The sequence below is a fragment of the Oncorhynchus gorbuscha genome, unplaced genomic scaffold (genome assembly GCF_021184085.1).
Source record: "Oncorhynchus gorbuscha isolate QuinsamMale2020 ecotype Even-year unplaced genomic scaffold, OgorEven_v1.0 Un_scaffold_1383, whole genome shotgun sequence".
NCBI classification, from domain to species: domain Eukaryota; kingdom Metazoa; phylum Chordata; class Actinopteri; order Salmoniformes; family Salmonidae; genus Oncorhynchus; species Oncorhynchus gorbuscha.
In genome coordinates, this window is record NW_025746176.1 from 132,501 (window position 1) to 152,446 (window position 19,946).

Sequence of the window (19,946 nt, forward strand, 5' to 3'; positions counted from 1 at the left end):
CAGCCTCCATCCTACTAAACTACACTGTAGTAGTTACAGATCCATACAGCCTCCATCCTACTAAACTACATTGTAGTAGTTACAGATCCATACAGCCTCCATCCTACTAAACTACACTGTAGCAGTTACAGACCCATACAGCCTCCATCCTACTAAACTACACTGTAGTAGTTACAGACCCATAGAGCCTCCATCCTACTAAACTACACTGTAGCAGTTACAGACCCATACAGCCTCCATCCTACTAAACTACACTGTAGCAGTTACAGACCCATACAGCCTCCATCCTACTAAACTACATTGTAGTAGTTACAGATCCATACAGCCTCCATCCTACTAAACTACACTGTAGCAGTCACAGACCTATACAGCCTCCATCCTACTAAACTACACTGTAGTAGTTACAGATCCATACAGCCTCCATCCTACTAAACTACACTGTAGCAGTTACAGACCCATACAGCCTCCATCCTACTAAACTACACTGTAGCAGTTACAGACCCATACAGCCTCCATCCTACTAAACTACACTGTAGCAGTTACAGACCCATACAGCCTCCATCCTACTAAACTACACTGTAGCAGTTACAGACCCATACAGCCTCCATCCTACTAAACTACACTGTAGTAGTTACAGACCCATAGAGCCTCCATCCTACTAAACTACACCGTAGTAGTTACAGACCCATACAGCTATGGAGCCTCCATCCTACTAAACTACACTGTAGTAGTTACAGACCCATAGAGCCTCCATCCTACTAAACTACACCGTAGTAGTTACAGACCCATACAGCTATGGAGCCTCCATCCTACTAAACTACACTGTAGTAGTTACAGATCCATACAGCCTCCATCCTACTAAACTACACTGTAGTAGTTACAGACCCATAAAGCTATGGAGCCTCCATCCTACTAAACTACACTGGAGTAGTTACAGATCCATACAGCCTCCATCCTACTAAACTACACTGTAACAGTTACAGATCCATACAGCCTCCATCCTACTAAACTACACTGTAGCAGTTACAGATCCATACAGCTATGGTGCCTCCATCCTACTAAACTACACTGTAGTAGTTACAGATCCATACAGCTATGGAGCCTCCATCCTACTAAACTACACTGTAGCAGTTACAGACCCATACAGCCTCCATCCTACTAAACTACACTGTAGTAGTTACAGACCCATAGAGCCTCCATCCTACTAAACTACACTGTAGCAGTTACAGACCCATACAGCTATGGAGCCTCCATCCTACTAAACTACACTGTAGCAGTTACAGACCCATACAGCCTCCATCCTACTAAACTACACTGTAGTAGTTACAGACCCATACAGCCTCCATCCTACTAAACTACACTGTAGTAGTTAGACCCATACAGCTATGGAGCCTCCATCCTACTAAACTACACTGTAGCAGTTACAGACCCATACAGCTATGGAGCCTCCATCCTACTAAACTACACTGTAGTAGTTACAGATCCATAGAGCCTCCATCCTACTAAACTACACTGTAGTAGTTACAGACCCATACAGCCTCCATCCTACTAAACTACACTGTAGCAGTTACAGACCCATAGAGCCTCCATCCTACTAAACTACACTGTAGTAGTTCAGATCCATACAGCCTCCATCCTACTAAACTACACTGTAGCAGTTACAGATCCATACAGCCTCCATCCTACTAAACTACACTGTAGCAGTTACAGACCCATAGAGCCTCCATCCTACTAAACTACACTGTAGTAGTTCAGATCCATACAGCCTCCATCCTACTAAACTACACTGTAGCAGTTACAGATCCATACAGCCTCCATCCTACTAAACTACACTGTAGCAGTTACAGACCCATACAGCCTCCATCCTACTAAACTACATTGTAGCAGTTACAGATCCATACAGCCTCCATCCTACTAAACTACACTGTAGTAGTTACAGACCCATAGAGCCTCCATCCTACTAAACTACACCGTAGTAGTTACAGACCCATACAGCTATGGAGCCTCCATCCTACTAAACTACACTGTAGTAGTTACAGATCCATACAGCCTCCATCCTACTAAACTACACTGTAGTAGTTACAGACCCATAAAGCTATGGAGCCTCCATCCTACTAAACTACACTGGAGTAGTTACAGATCCATACAGCCTCCATCCTACTAAACTACACTGTAGCAGTTACAGATCCATACAGCCTCCATCCTACTAAACTACACTGTAGCAGTTACAGATCCATACAGCTATGGTGCCTCCATCCTACTAAACTACACTGTAGTAGTTACAGATCCATACAGCTATGGAGCCTCCATCCTACTAAACTACACTGTAGCAGTTACAGACCCATACAGCCTCCATCCTACTAAACTACACTGTAGCAGTTACAGACCCATACAGCTATGGAGCCTCCATCCTACTAAACTACACTGTAGCAGTTACAGACCCATACAGCCTCCATCCTACTAAACTACACTGTAGTAGTTACAGACCCATACAGCCTCCATCCTACTAAACTACACTGTAGTAGTTAGACCCATACAGCTATGGAGCCTCCATCCTACTAAACTACACTGTAGCAGTTACAGACCCATACAGCTATGGAGCCTCCATCCTACTAAACTACACTGTAGCAGTTACAGACCCATACAGCCTCCATCCTACTAAACTACACTGTAGCAGTTACAGACCCATACAGCCTCCATCCTACTAAACTACACTGTAGCAGTTACAGACCCATACAGCCTCCATCCTACTAAACTACACTGTAGCAGTTACAGACCCATACAGCCTCCATCCTACTAAACTACATTGTAGCAGTTACAGATCCATACAGCCTCCATCCTACTAAACTACACTGTAGTAGTTACAGATCCATACAGCCTCCATCCTACTAAACTACACTGTAGTAGTTACAGATCCATACAGCCTCCATCCTACTAAACTACACTGTAGTAGTTACAGATCCATACAGCCTCCATCCTACTAAACTACACTGTAGTAGTTACAGACCCATACAGCTATGGAGCCTCCATCCTACTAAACTACACTGTAGTAGTTACAGATCCATACAGCCTCCATCCTAATAAACTACACTGTAGTAGTTACAGATCCATACAGCCTCCATCCTACTAAACTACACTGTAGCAGTTACAGATCCATACAGCTATGGAGCCTCCATCCTACTAAACTACACTGTAGTAGTTACAGACCCATAGAGCATCCATCCTACTAAACTACACTGTAGTAGTTACAGATCCATACAGCCTCCATCCTACTAAACTACACTGTAGCAGTTACAGACCCATACAGCCTCCATCCTACTAAACTACACTGTAGCAGTTACAGATCCATACAGCCTCCATCCTACTAAACTACACTGTAGTAGTTACAGATCCATACAGCTATGGAGCCTCCATCCTACTAAACTACACTGTAGTAGTTACAGACTCATACAGCTATGGAGCCTCCATCCTACTAAACTACACTGTAGTAGTTACAGATCCATACAGCGCGTGTTTACGGAAGACAAGACGGTCCACCTGTGTTAATTAGCTATCTATCATGCTCTGAACACCTGGTAGTAAAGGGGAAGTGTCGTGGAAGTGTAGTTTCCTCGGATTGAAGCTACCATAGCTGTATAAATCTGTGCAGAAACTGTTACAGTATATTTTTTGATTTTGAACGATTCTTTCTTGCTGATGTTTCGAAAAGCCATAAAGCAAGCTATGAATGGCGTTTCTGGATGATTATTGACGTTTCAAAACATTTTTAAAAAGGTCGGGATTGTAGTTGACGTGAAACAGTCCTGGGCGAAGCTGAGAAGTGTAGGGAGAAGGCAGGATGTCTTCTCGAGTTTGAGAGGTAAATGTTACTTCTACGGACTCTTATGTGTAACGGGAACTGAGTAATGATCAAGGCGAAAACCCATCAACTCATACTGCGAACACGTGGTGTTAGCCAAAGCCCCAAAACAAATATTACTTTATAGGCTTCCCCTGTCTTGGATAATGTGGCTATTCACTATGATCCTGTTGGACGAGTACCTTATATAACACACATACACACACACACATCTATTATATTCCAACTGAGTACATCTGTAAATTCAGACAATTCAATGGAGAGAGAGAATTAACTGGCAAACCGTAGGAATTGGAGGTAAAGGAAAAATACAGGACATGATTGACATTGGTTTTCCACTTGCATTTAAAATAGTACGGCTGTCTACCATCTAGCCGCTCAGGTCACCTAAAAGACAGAAAAGACGCCCGTTCCTTTCTTACCCTTTTTCCTTCCGGTTGGGAGAGATTTGTCCACGTGTATATTTTCCAACCGTGTGTTGACCGAGGTGCATTCCTTTACGATCCAACTGCGCTGATTTGAAGCATTTTAAAGTTTCAGAAAAGGAGACGCGGCTCTAAAACGCAGATTGTTCCTGGTCGCCATCTCGGCTCGACTGACTGACGGCAAACAAACACTGCGTTCCGCAGACTTTATTACAGTCGTAACTGCACTTTACAACTCAGCTGGTGTCCTTTGTAATCAGGCCTCTAGAGTAGGAGCAATAGTACCACATAGTGGCTTCCCATAAGCATGACCATAGTTGGGCCAGTTCAAAGTCAACCACTATAATAGACCCATATCATATGGGACCAGTAGAGTAGAATAGAAGAAGTCCACCTTTATCTAGAGAGACGAGTAAAATACAAAACACAGCCTCTTCAAACAGTCACAAAAAAAAAAGAATCATGGCCAGTACGGGTATCGAACCCGCGACCTTCGCGTTATTAGCACGACGCTCTAACCAACTGAGCTAACCGGCCAAGTGAACACAGCGGTACACATTTACTCTTTTCTCCGGTAAAAAAACAACCCGGCTGATTTTTATAAATGCTACAATGGCATTATCTGCTCATCTATATTTCAACGAATTCTCCAAACAGTTACAAAATATCATAATATATATATATAAATAAATACGGAATATATATATATATTCTTATCATGATGTGGTGAACGGTGTTGTTTGAGCCCTCTCTGCTCCGTTCCCACGTCGGGCGCATCCAACGCTCTGCTCAGCGTCGATACGGATCCGCCAGTTGCGACAACACTGACAAGATGGTGGATAGGACAGGAGGAAAACGAGGAACAAAACACAGCTAATATGTCTAGTTGACAGCGTGTAAATGGCCTTTTTGGGGGGGGTTTAAGTTCGCCAAAACGATTACAAGATCGGAGCGTTTCATATCTATTGAATTTGGGTTGATGTTTGCGGAGACGCAGGACCAAATATGTTGTTTATCTGGCTGCGGGATGAAGGACCCGTCGGATACAGGACATAACGACGTGACAGACAGCAGTCCGGTAGATAATCACTGATATTAGATCGTGAATTAACTTTACGGTTAAAAAAAAAAAATGCATTGAAACCGTTCACTAGTTCGGTCCACCTAACGTTGTCAGCTAGTTATTTGTTTTCCTGGTTGATTTGTTGTCATTGTGCAGCTGTTTTCCTGGTTGATTTGTTGTCATTGTGCAGCTGTTTTCCTGGTTGATTTGTTGTCATTGTGCAGCTGTCTGTTTTCCTGGTTGATTTGTTGTCATTGTGCAGCTGTTTTCCTGGTTGATTTGTTGTCATTGTGCAGCTATCTGTTTTCCTGGTTGATTTGTTGTCATTGTGCAGCTGTCTGTTTTCCTGGTTGATTTGTTGTCATTGTGCAGCTGTTTTCCTGGTTGATTTGTTGTCATTGTGCAGCTATCTGTTTTCCTGGTTGATTTGTTGTCATTGTGCAGCTAGTCAGGGGTAGATACTAAGCAGCTTGCTAATTCCACAAGGTTTTCGTGGCCGAGTCGACATGTTTTAACTTTGTACGGTGCTTGTTGGGGAAGGATTCACAGGACGCATCGATAAGGACGCAAGACGCATTGATAAGGACGCAGGACGCATTGATAAGGACGCATCAATAAGGACGCAAGACGCATCGATAAGGACGCATCGATAAGGACGCAAGACGCATTGATAAGGACGCAAGACGCATTGATAAGGACGCATCGATAAGGACGCGAGATGCATCGATAAGGACGCTCGACGCCATCCCCCGTCGGACCGACCCTGCTGCGTTGTAACTAGTGACCGGCTAGTTAGCTGTTATAGCTGGTCAGACTGTCGACAGGCGACATGGCTCACTCTCCGGTTCAGAGTAGCCTGCCAGGGATGCAGGTATGCTGTTTTCACCTCATGTCAAGTAGCTAGTTAAAGTACACCTTACCATAGTGTTATATACTGAAGCTGGCCCTCACCTGATGTTAACAATACTAAAGACATGCACCATAGTGTTATATACTGAAGCTGGCCCTCACCTGATGTTAACAATACTAAAGACATGCACCATAGTGTTATATACTGAAGCTGGCCCTCACCTGATGTTAACAATACTAAAGACATGCACCATAGTGTTATATACTGAAGCTGGCCCTCACCTGATGTTAACAATACTAAAGACATGCACCATAGTGTTATATACTGAAGCTAGCCCTCACCTGATGTTAACAATACTAAAGACATGCACCATAGTGTTATATACTGAAGCTAGCCCTCACCTGATGTTAACAATACTAAAGACATGCACCATAGTGTTATATACTGAAGCTAGCCCTCACCTGATGTTAACAATACTAAAGACATGCACCATAGTGTTATATACTGAAGCTGGCCCTCACCTGATGTTAACAATACTAAAGACATGCACCATAGTGTTATATACTGAAGCTAGCCCTCACCTGATGTTAATAATACTAAAGACATGCACCATAGTGTTATATACTGAAGCTGGCCCTCACCTGATGTTAATAATACTAAAGACATGCACCATAGTGTTATATACTGAAGCTAGCCCTCACCTGATGTTAATAATACTAAAGACATGCACCATAGTGTTACATACTGAAGCTGGCCCTCACCTGATGTTAACCATACTAAAGACATGCACCATAGTGTTATATACTGAAGCTAGCCCTCACCTGATGTTAATAATAATAATAATAATAAATATAATAATACTAAAGACATGCACCATAGTGTTATATACTGAAGCTAGCCCTCACCTTATGTTAATAATACTAAAGACATGCACCATAGTGTTATATACTGAAGCTGGCCCTCACCTGATGTTAATAATACTAAAGACATGCACCATAGTGTTATATACTGAAGCTAGCCCTCACCTGATGTTAACAATACTAAAGACATGCACCATAGTGTTATATACTGAAGCTGGCCCTCACCTGATGTTAATAATACTAAAGACATGCACCATAATGTTATATACTGAAGCTGGCCCTCACCTGATGTTAATAATACTAAAGACATGCACCATAGTGTTATATACTGAAGCTGGCCCTCACCTGATGTTAACAATACTAAAGACATGCACCATAGTGTTATATACTGAAGCTGGCCCTCACCTGATGTTAATAATACTAAAGACATGCACCATAGTGTTATATACTGAAGCTGGCCCTCACCTGATGTTAACCATACTAAAGACATGCACCATAAGCACAGCATGCTGCCGATAGAGAGAGACAGTGAATTCCCTTAGTTCATTCTGCTCATTCTGTTCATTCATGTCCAATAATAGTCTAGAACAATATTTAACACTAAATTATCCTAGGAGTCACATTGGGGCTACCCCATACTGATGACTAAAAGGAAAAAACATAATTTTGTGACTATAATATTTTTTAAATGACTCAAATTGACCTCGTATTATGCAATGATGAGCATATGGACACAGTTGCAGTCATTCAGTTGATATTAGGTCCAGCAGAGTTCCAGCACACATACAGCAGTGTTTTGAGAGAGGTTCAATCAACAACTGAGTGTTTCTGCTATGATTAGACTAAAGCAATGGAAAACTGGGGATTCTCTGAGCTAGGCTAAAGACTAAAGCAATGGAAAACAGGGGATTCTCTGAGCTAGGCTAAAGACTAAAGCACTGGAAAACAGGGGATTCTCTGAGCTAGGCTAAAGACTAAAGCACTGGAAAACAGGGGATTCTCTAAGCTAGGCTAAAGACTAAAGCAATGGAAAACAGACAATTATCTGAACTAGGCTAAAGACTAAAGCACTGGAAAACAGAGGACTCTCTAAGCTAGGCTAAAGCACTGGAAAACAGAGGACTCTCTAAGCTAGGCTAAAGCACTGGAAAACAGAGGACTCTCTAAGCTAGGTTAAAGACTAAAGCAATGGAAAACAGAGGACTCTCTAAGGTAGGTTAAAGACTAAAGCAATGGAAAACAGAGAATTATCTGAACTAGGCTAAAGACTAAAGCAATAGAAAACAGAGGACTCTCTAAGCTAGGCTAAAGCACTGGAAAACAGAGGACTCTCTAAGCTAGGCTAAAGCAATGGAAAACAGATGACTCTCTAAGCTAGGCTAAAGCACTGGAAAACAGATGACTCTCTAAGCTAGGCTAAAGCACTGGAAAACAGATGACTCTCTAAGCTAGGCTAAAGCACTGGAAAACAGAGGACTCTCTAAGCTAGGCTAAAGACTAAAGCACTGGAAAACAGAGGATTCTCTAAGATAGACTAAAGCAATGGAAAACAGAGGACTCTGTAAGCTAGGCTAAAGACTAAAGCACTGGAAAACAGAGGATTCTCTAAACTAGACTAAAGCACTGGAAAACAGAGGATTCTCTAAACTAGACTAAAGCAATGGAAAACAGAGGATTCTCTAAGCTAGGCTAAAGACTAAAGCACTGGAAAACAGAGGACTCTCTGAGCTAGGCTAAAGACTAAAGCACTGGAATGTAAATGTAAATGAAAACAGAGGATTCTCTAAGCTAGACTAAAGCAATGGAAAACAGAGGATTCTCTAAGCTAAACTAAAGCAATGGAAAACAGAGGATTCTCTAAGCTAGGCTAAAGACTTAAGCACTGGAAAACAGTATTCTCTAAGCTAGGCTAAAGCAATGGAAAACAGGGGATTCTCTGAGCTAGGCTAAAGACTAAAGCAATGGAAAACAGAGGACTCTCAACTAGGTTAAAGACTAAAGCAATGGAAAACAGAGGGCTCTCTAAGCTAGGCTAAAGCACTGGAAAACAGAGGACTCTCTAAGCTAGGCTAAAGCACTGGAAAACAGAGGATTCTCTAAGATAGACTAAAGCAATGGAAAACAGAGGACTCTGTAAGCTAGGCTAAAGACTAAAGCAATGGAAAACAGGGGATTCTCTGAGCTAGGCTAAAGACTAAAGCAATGGAAAACTGGGGATTCTCTGAGCTAGGCTAAAGCAATGGAAAACAGGGGATTCTCTGAGCTAGGGCTAAAGACTAAAGCAATGGAAAACAGAGGACTCTCTAAACTAGGTTAAAGACTAAAGCAATGGAAAACAGAGGGCTCTCTAAGCTAGGCTAAAGCACTGGAAAACAGAGGACTCTCTAAGCTAGGCTAAAGCACTGGAAAACAGAGGATTCTCTAAGATAGACTAAAGCAATGGAAAACAGAGGACTCTGTAAGCTAGGCTAAAGACTAAAGCACTGGAAAACAGAGGATTCTCTAAACTAGACTAAAACAGAGGATTCTCTAAGCTAGGCTAAAGACTAAAGCACTGGAAAACAGAGGACTCTCTGAGCTAGGCTAAAGACTAAAGCACTGGAAAACAGAGGACTCTCTGAGCTAGGCTAAAGACTAAAGCACTGGAATGTAAATGTAAATGAAAACAGAGGATTCTCTAAGCTAGACTAAAGCAATGGAAAACAGAGGATTCTCTAAGCTAGGCTAAAGCAATGGAAAACAGAGGATTCTCTAAGCTAGGCTAAAGACTTAAGCACTGGAAAACAGGATTCTCTAAACTAGACTAAAGCAATGGAAAACAGAGGATTCTCTAAGCTAGGCTAAAGACTAAAGCAATGGAAAACAGGGGATTCTCTGAGCTAGGCTAAAGACTAAAGCAATGGAAAACTGGGGATTCTCTGAGCTAGGCTAAAGCAATGGAAAACAGGGGATTCTCTGAGGTAGGCTAAAGACTAAAGCACTGGAAAACAGAGGACTCTCTAAGCTAGGCTAAAGCACTGGAAAACAGAGGACTCTCTAAGCTAGGCTAAAGACTAAAGCAATGGAAAACAGAGAATTATCTGAACTAGGCTAAAGACTAAAGCACTGGAAAACAGAGGACTCTCTAAGCTAGGCTAAAGCACTGGAAAACAGAGGACTCTCTAAGCTAGGCTAAAGCAATAGAAAACAGAGGACTCTAAGCTAGGCTAAAGCACTGGAAAACAGATGACTCTCTAAGCTAGGCTAAAGCAATGGAAAACAGAGGACTCTAAGCTAGGCTGAAGCACTGGAAAACAGGACTCTAAGCTAGGCTAAAGCAATGGAAAACAGAGGACTCTCTAAGCTAGGCTAAAGACTAAAGCACTTGAAAACAGAGGATTCTCTAAGCTAGACTAAAGCAATGGAAAACAGAGGACTCTCTAAGCTAGGCTAAAGACTAAAGCACTGGAAAACAGAGGACTCTGAGCTAGGCTAAAACTAAAGCACTGGAAAACAGATGATTCTCTGAGCTAGGCTAAAGCAATGGAAAACAGGATTCTCTAAGCTAGACTAAAGCAATGGAAAACAGAGGATTCTCTAAGCTAGGCTAAAGACTAAAGCAATGGAAAACAGAGGATTCTCTGAGCTAGGCTAAAGACTAAAGCACTGGAAAACAGATGATTCTCTAAGCTAGACTAAAGCAATGGAAAACAGAGGATTCTCTAAGCTAGGCTAAAGATTAAAGCAATGGAAAACAGAGGATTCTCTGAGCTAGGCTAAAGACTAAAGCAATGGAAAACAGAGGACTCTCTAAGGTAGGCTAAAGACTAAAGCAATGGAAAACAGAGGACTCTAAGCTAGGCTAAATACTAAAGCACTGGAAAACAGGATTCTCTGAGCTAGGCTAAAGCAATGGAAAACAGGATTCTCTGAGCTAGGCTAAAGCAATGGAAAACAGAGGACTCTCTAAGCTAGGCTAAAGACTAAAGCAATGGAAAACAGAGGATTCTCTGAGCTAGGCTAAAGACTAAAGCAATGGAAAACAGAGGATTTTCTGAGCTAGGCTAAAGCAATGGAAAACAGAGGACTCTCTAAGCTAGGCTAAAGCAATAGAAAACAGAGGACTCTCTAAGCTAGGCTAAAGCACTGGAAAACAGATGACTCTCTAAGCTAGGCTAAAGCAATGGAAAACAGAGGACTCTCTAAGCTAGGCTAAAGACTAAAGCACTGGAAAACAGGATTCTCTAAGCTAGACTAAAGCAATGGAAAACAGAGGACTCTCTAAGCTAGGCTAAAGACTAAAGCACTGGAAAACAGAGGACTCTGAGCTAGGCTAAAACTAAAGCACTGGAAAACAGATGATTCTCTGAGCTAGGCTAAAGCAATGGAAAACAGGATTCTCTAAGCTAGACTAAAGCAATGGAAAACAGAGGATTCTCTGAGCTAGGCTAAAGACTAAAGCAATGGAAAACAGAGGATTTGCTGAGCTAGGCTAAAGACTAAAGCAATGGAAAACAGAGGATTTTCTGAGCTAGGCTAAAGCAATGGAAAACAGGATTCTCTGAGCTAGGCTAAAGACTAAAGCACTGGAAAGCAGAGGATTCTCAGAGCTAGGCTAAAGACTAAAGCAATGGAAAACACAGGACTCTCTAAGCTAGGCTAAAGACTAAAGCAATGGAAAATAGGATTCTCTGAGCTAGACTAAAGCAATGGAAAACAGAGGATTCTCTGAGCTAGGCTAAAGCAATGGAAAACAGAGTATTCTCTAAGCTAGGCTAGAGACTAAAGCACTGGAAACAGAGGATTCTCTGAGCTAGGCTAAAGCAATGGGAACCAGGATTATCTGAGCTAGGCTAAAGCAATGGAAAACAGGATTCTCTGAGCTAGGCTAAAGACTAAAGCACTGGAAAACAGGATTCTCTAAAGCTAGGCTAAAGCAATGGAAAACAGAGGATTATCTGAGCTAGGCTAAAGCAATGGTAAACAGAGGATCCTCTGAGCTAGGTTAAAGACTAAAGCAATGGAAAACAGAGGACTCTCTAAGCTAGGCTAAATACTAAAGCACTGGAAACTAGTATTCTCTGAGCTAGGCTAAAGCAATGGAAAACTGAGGACTCTCTAAGCTAGGCTAAAGACAAAAGCACTGGAAACAGAGGATTCTCTGAGCTAGGCTAAAGACTAAAGCAATGGAAAATAGAGGACTCTCTAAGCTAGGCTAAAGACTAAAGCAATGGAAAACAGAGGACTCTCTAAGCTAGGCTAAAGACTAAAGCAATGGAAAACAGGGGATTCTCTGAGCTAGGCTAAAGCACTGGAAAACAGAGGACTCTCTAAGCTAGGCTAAAGCACTGGAAAACAGAAGACTCTCTAAACTAGGCTAAAGCAATGGAAAACAGAGGACTCTCTAAGCTAGGCTAAAGCAATAGAAAACAGAGGACTCTCTAAGCTAGGCTAAAGACTAAAGCATTGGAAAACAGAGTACTCTCTAAGCTAGGCTAAAGCAATAGAAAACAGAGGACTCTCTAAGCTAGGCTAAAGCACTGGAAAACAGAGGACTCTAAGCTAGGCTAAAGCAATAGAAAACAGAGGACTCTCTAAGCTAGGCTAAAGACTAAAGCACTGGAAAACAGAGGACTCTCTAAGCTAGGCTAAAGACTAAAGCACTGGAAAACAGAGGACTCTATTATTATTATTATATTATATTAAGCTAGGCTAAAGCAATAGAAAACAGAGGACTCTCTAAGCTAGGCTAAAGCACTGGAAAACAGAGGACTCTCTAAGCTAGGCTAAAGACTAAAGCAATGGAAAACAGAGGACTCTCTAAGCTTGGCTAAAGCACTGGAAAACAGAGGACTCTAAGCTAGGCTAAAGCACTGGAAAGCAGAGGACTCTCTAAACTAGGCTAAAGCACTGGAAAACAGAGGACTCTCTAAGATAGGCTAAAGACTAAAGCAATGGAAAACAGAGGACTCTCTAAGCTTGGCTAAAGCACTGGAAAACAGAGGACTATCTAAGCTAGGCTAAAGACTAAAGCACTGGAAAACAGGACTCTCTAAGCTAGGCTAAAGCAATAGAAAACTAGAGGACTCTCTAAGCTAGGCTAAAGCACTGGAATACAGAGGACTCTCTAAGCTAGGCTAAAGCACTGGAAAACAGAGGACTCTCCAAACTAGGCTAAAGCAATGGAAAACAGAGGACTCTCTAAGCTAGGCTAAAGCACTGGAAAACAGAGGACTCTCTAAGCTAGGCTAAAGCACTGGAAAACAGAGGACTCTCTAAGCTAGGCTAAAGCAATAGAAAACAGAGGACTCTCTAAGCTAGGCTAAAGCAATAGAAAACAGAGGACTCTCTAAGCTAGGCTAAAGCAATAGAAAACAGAGGACTCTCTAAGCTAGACTAAAGCAATAGAAAACAGAGGACTCTAAGCTAGACTGAAGATTTTAACCAAAAATCAGGCTCCCTGACTGACATCTCTTCCTGAAATGTGACCTGTTCACATCTGTACTTGAATACAGCTGGTTGCCAAGTCATATGTTTGTAAACCGCAATGTGAGTGATATATCTAGCGTGCATTACCTACAGTAGACCGCAATGTGAGTGATATATCTAGTGTGCTTTACCTACAGTAGACCACAATGTGAGTGATATATCTAGCGTGCATCATATCTAGCCTACAGTAGACCACAATGTGAGTGATATATCTAGTGTGCTTTACCTACAGTAGACCGCAATGTGAGTGATATATCTAGCGTGCATCATATCTAGCCTACAGTAGACCACAATGTGAGTGATATATCTAGCGTGCATCATATCTAGCCTACAGTAGACCGCAATGTGAGTGATATATCTAGCGTGCATCATATCTAGCCTACAGTAGACCGCAATGTGAGTGATATATCTAGCGTGCATCATATCTAGCCTACAGTAGACCACAATGTGAGTGATATATCTAGCGTGCATCATATCTAGCCTACAGTAGACCACAATGTGAGTGATATATCTAGCGTGCATCATATCTAGCCTACAGTAGACCACAATGTGAGTGATATATCTAGTGTGCATTACCTACTGTAGACCACAATGTGAGTGATATATCTAGTGTGCATTACCTACAGTAGACCACAATGTGAGTGATATATCTAGTGTGCATCATATCTAGCCTACAGTAGACCACAATGTGAGTGATATATCTAGTGTGCATCATATCTAGCCTACAGTAGACCACAATGTGAGTGATATATCTAGCGTGCATATCAGCCTACAGTAGACCACAATGTGAGTGATATATCCTGCATCATATCAGTAGACCACAATGTGAGTGATATATCTAGCGTGCATCATATCATAGCCTACAGTAGACCGCAATGTGAGTGATATATCTAGCGTGCATCATATCTAGCCTACAGTAGACCACAATGTGAGTGATATATCTAGTGTGCATCATATCTAGCCTACAGTAGACCGCAATGTGAGTGATATATCTAGCGTGCATCATATCTAGCCTACAGTAGACCGCAATGTGAGTGATATATCTAGCGTGCATCATATCTAGCCTACAGTAGACCGCAATGTGAGTGATATATCTAGTGTGCATTACCTACAGTAGACCGCAATGTGAGTGATATATCTAGGTGCATCATTACCTACAGTACCGTGCATCATATCTACAGTAGACCACAATGTGAGTGATATATCTAGTGTGCATCATATCTAGCCTACAGTAGACCACAATGTGAGTGATATATCTAGCGTGCATCATATCTAGCCTACAGTAGACCGCAATGTGAGTGATATATCTAGCGTGCATTACCCTACAGTAGACCGCAATGAGTGATATATCTAGCGTGCATTACCTACAGTAGACCGCAATGTGAGTGATATATCTAGTGTGCATTACCTACAGTAGACCACAATGTGAGTGATATATCTAGCGTGCATCATATCTAGCCTACAGTAGACCAGTATTTTCCATGAGCTGAGTGTTGTGTGTTGGTTTTCTGAGAGGTGGAACAGCTAAGGGCATTTCCTTCTAAAATTACCCATGAGCACCAAAATGTAAAGTTCATAGGAGCGTGTCGAATTGGGTGTCAAATGAAAGCTTTGTCTATAAATATATTTTTTAATTAAGCTCTGTATATACATTTTCCAACCGTTTTCCATCATAACAATGAGGAATAAGCAAAGGCTTTGATTTCTGCTCAGATGAGGGGTCTTGAACAACGTCTAGCAGAAAGTCCTGAAATGTATAAGAAATACATCAAAACACAAAATTGTTGAAGACCCCTTGCCAACTAATATCAAATGATTTGCCTCATATGTAAGTTAAGAAACGTTGACTTGTAAGTCCGTTACCAAAAACCTCCGTCTTTAAGATATTTTCTAATTTCTCTCCCTCGTGAGGAGGAAGGATAATGAAAGTTCACAAATTAACAAGTGAAGGTAGACCCACCCATTACTTAGTGTTTTTACTCATATCAACTTTGCTAATGAATTAAGTGATTTAAAACTCGTAATTCTCTTTCCAAATCGGAAATGGAATTACTGAAATTACTGGAATTACTGAAAAATGTAATTAATTAATAATAATTAAATAATGATTAGTTATTTGTCACCTGCTTGGTAAACAACAGGTGTAGACTAACGGTGAAATGCTCACTCACGGATCCTTTTCCAACAAAGCAGATTAAGATTACAACAATAAATCATTGAAATGGGGACACAAGGAATAAATACACAGTGAATAACGAGTCAAAATAATGTTGCTATGTACAAAGCATTTGGAAAGTATTCAGACCCTTTTCTTTTTCAACATTTTGTTACATTACAGCCTTATTCTAAAATGGATTAAATAAAACATTGTTTTCCTCATCAATCTACACAATACCCCATAATGACAAAGCAAAACAGGTTTTTAGACATGTTTGCTAATTTATGAAAAATAAAAAACAGAAATACCTTATTTATATAAGTATTCAGACCCTTTGCTATGAGACTCGAAATTGAGCTCAGGTGCATCCTGTTTCCATTGATCATCCTTGAGATGTTTCTACAACTTGATTGGAGTCCACTTGTGTTAAATTAAATTGATTGAACATTATTTGGAAAAGTACACACTTGTCTACATAAGGTCCCACAGCATGTCAGAACTAAAACTAAGCCATTAGGTTGAAGGAATTGTCTGTTGAGCTCAGAGACAGGATTGTGTCGAGGCACCAATCTGGGAGAGTGTACCAACAAATGTCTGGAGCATTGAAGGTCCCCAAGAACACAGTGGTCTCCATCATTCTTAAATGGAAGACGTTTGGAACCACCAAGACTCTTCCTAGAGCTGGCCGCCCTGCAACTGAGCAATCGGGGGAGAAGGGCCTTGGTCAGGGAGGAGAGCAAGAACCCAGGGTCACTCTGACAGGGCTCCAGAGTTCCTCTGTGGAGATGGGAGAGCCTTCCAGAAGGACAACCATCTCTGCAGCCCTCCACCAATCAGGCCTTTCTGGTTGGAGTGGCCAGATGGAAGCCACTCTTCAGTAAAAAAGGCACAGCCTGCTGAGTTTGCCATAAGCACCTAAAGGACCCTCAGACCGTGAGAAACAAGATTCTCTGATCTGATGAAACCAAGATTGAACTCTGTGGCCTGGAATGCAGTGTGTCACGTCTGGAGAAACCTGGCACCATCCCTACGGTGAAGCATGAGTGGTGGCAGCATCATGCTGTGGGGATGTTTGTCAGCGGCAGAGACTGGGAGACTAGTCAGGATCAAGAGAAAGATTAATGGAGCAAAGTACAGAAAGATCCTTGATGAAAACCTGCTCCAGAGTGCTCAGGACCACCGCCTGGGGGCGAAGGACAACTACGCTAAGCACACAGCCAAGACAATGCAAGAGGGGCTTTGGGACAAGTCTCCGAATGTCCTTAGTGGCCCAGCCAGAGCCCGGACTTGAACCCGATCGAACATCTCTGGAGAGACCTGAAAATAGCTGTGCAGCGACGCTCCCCATCTAACCTGACAGAGCCTGAGGGGATCTACAGAGAAGAATGGGAGAAACTCCCCAAATACAGGTGACAAGCTTGTAGCGTCAAACCCAAGAAGACTCGAGGCTGTAATCGCTGGCAGAGGTGCTTCAACAAAGTAAAGGGTCTGAATACTTATGTAAATGTAATTATGGGGCATTGAGATGTCATTATGGGGTATTGAGATGTCATTATGGGGGTATTGTGATGTCATTATGGGGTATTGTGATGTCATTACGGGTATTGTGATGTCATTATGGGGTATTGAGATGTCATTATAATTGTGATGTCATTACAGGGTATTGATGTCATTACGGGTATTGAATGTCATTACGGGGTATTGAGATGTCATTATGGGGTATTGTGATGTCATTATGGGGTATTGTGATGTCATTACAGGGGGTATTGTGATGTCATTATGGGGTATTGAGATGTCATTATGGGGTATTGTGATGTCATTATGGGGTATTGTGATGTCATTATGGGGTATTGAGATGTCATTATGGGGTATTGAGATGTCATTATGGGGTATTGAGATGTCATTATGCGGTATTGAGATGTCATTATGGGTATTGAGATGTCATTATGGGGTATTGAGATGTCATTATGGGTATTGTGTGTAGATTGAAGGGGATAAAATGATTTAACCCATTTTGCCAATGAGGCTGTAATGCAACGTGGGGGAAAAGTCAAGGGGTCTGAATACTTTCCAAGATGAGTACAGGGTTAGGGTCAGACCATGAGAGTACTGTAGGGTTAGGGTCAGACCAAGGAGAGTACTGTAGGGTCATCACCCAGGGAGAGTACTTTTAGGGTTAGGTCAGACCAAGGGAGAGTACTGTAGGTCAGGACCAGGGGAGAGTACTGTAGGGTTAGGGTCAGACCAAGGGAGAGCATTGTAGGGTTAGGGTCAGGACCAAGGGAGAGTACTGTAGGGTTAGGGTCAGGACCAAGGGAGAGTACTGTAGGGTTAGGGGTCAGACCAAGGGAGAGTACTGTAGGGTTAGGGTCAGGACCAAGGAGAGTACTGTAGGGTTAGGGTCAGGACCAAGGGAGTACTGTAGGGTTAGGGGTCAGAAACAAGGGAGAGTACTGTAGGTTAGGGTCAGGACCAAGGGAGAGTACTGTAGGGTTAGGGTCAGGACCAAGGAGAGTACTGTAGGGTTAGGGTCAGGACCAAGGAGAGTACTGTAGGGTTAGGGTCAGGACCAAGGAGAGCATTGTGGGTTAGGTCAGGACCAAGGGAGAGTACTGCAGGGGTTAGGTCAGACCAAGGGAGAGTACTGTAGGTTAGGTCAGGACCAAGGGAGAGTACTGCAGGGTTAGGGTCACAGGTCCGGACCAGGAGAGTACTGTAGGGTCAGAGGTCAGCAGAGCGACATCCTAGTCCCAGGTTGTGTCATGGAAATAGAAGAGAACTCCTTTATTCAACATTCTGTTCGCTTATAAAGAGAACTCCCTTTATTCAACATTCTGTTCAAAAGAGAACTCCTTTATTCAATATTCTGTTCAATATAAAGAGAACTCTTTATTCAATATTCTGTTCGCTATAAAGAGAACTCCTTTATTCAACATTCTGTTTGCTATAAAGAGAACCTTTATTCAACATTCTGTTCGCTATAAAGAGAACTCCTTTATTCAACATTCTGTTCGCCATAAAGAGAACTCCTTCATTCAACATTCTGTTCGCTATAAAGAGAACTCCTTTATTCAACATTCTGTTCGCTATAAAGAGAACTCCTTTATTCAATATTCTGTTCGCTATAAAGAGAACTCTTTATTCAACATTCTGTCTCGCTATAAAGAGAACTCTTATTCAACATTCTGTTCGGCTATAAAGAGGACTTCTTGGTTTATCATTAAGCTGGGCGTTGCAACATTTGTTCACAAAATAATGCTACCTTGATATTGCTTAACCCTTATCACATGTCATGGATTAAACTTCTAAACACTGCTGCTCTCTCCTCCCCTCCCTCACTCCCTCCCTCTCGCACTCTATCCCTCCCTCCTCCCCCTACCTCCCTCTCTCCCTCCCTTCTCCTCCTCTCTCCCGCCCCTCTCCTCCCTCTCTCCTCCTCCACCTCCCTCCCTCTCTCCTCCCCCTCCCTCTCTCCGTCCCTTCTCCCTCTATCCCTCCCTCCCTTCTCCTCCTCTCTTCCTCCCCTCCCCCCCCTCTCTCCCTTCCTTCTCCTCCCCTCTCCCTCCTCCTCCCTACCTCCCTCTCTCCCCTCCCCCTCCGTCTCTCCCTCCCTTCTCCTCCCTCCTTCTCCTCCCTCCCTTCCTCCCCCTCCCTCTCTCCCTTCCTTCTCCTCCCTCTCTCCCTCCTCCCCCTCCTACCTCCCTCTCTCCTCCCCCTCTCTCTCTCCCCCTTCCTTCTCCTCCTCTCTCCCTCCTCCCCCTCCTACCTCCCTCTCTTCCCTCCCCCTCCCTCTCTCCCTTCCTTCTCCTCCCTCTCTCCTCCTCCCTCCTACCTCCCTCTCTCCTCCCCCTCCCCTCTCCCTTCTCCTCCTGTAGAACCGGAAGGCAGACCCAGAGGAGCTGTTCACTAAGTTGGAGAGGATCGGTAAAGGCTCGTTTGGTGAGGTGTTTAAAAAGGAATAGACAACAGGACTCAGAAGGTGGTGGCCATTAAGATCATTGACCTGGAGGAGGCTGAGGATGAGATGGAGGATATTCAGCAGGAGATCACTGTGTTGAGTCAGTGTGACAGTCCCTTCATCACCAAGTACTATGGCTCATACCTGAAGGTAGGTCATAGGGTTAGGGGTCAGGGTTAAAGGTTATGGAGCAGGAGCAGGAGAGGTCAGTGTGACAGTCCCTTCATCACCAAGTACTATGGATCATACCTGAAGGTAGGTCATAGGGTTAGGGGTCAGGGTTAAAGGTTATGGAGCAGGAGAGG

The 19,946-nt window shown here is 42.8% G+C and overlaps 1 non-coding gene and 1 pseudogene across 1 annotated transcript; both read right to left on the reverse strand.

The window, feature by feature from the left end:
- Positions 1-4,695, reverse strand: part of LOC124022429 — a 118,837-nt pseudogene extending 114,142 nt beyond the window's left edge.
- A 52-nt stretch (positions 4,696-4,747) lies between these two features.
- On the reverse strand, positions 4,748-4,821 carry trnai-aau. Its single transcript has one exon. It is a non-coding gene; the product is annotated as a tRNA-Ile (tRNA).
- Between the last annotated feature and the right edge of the window lie 15,125 nt (positions 4,822-19,946).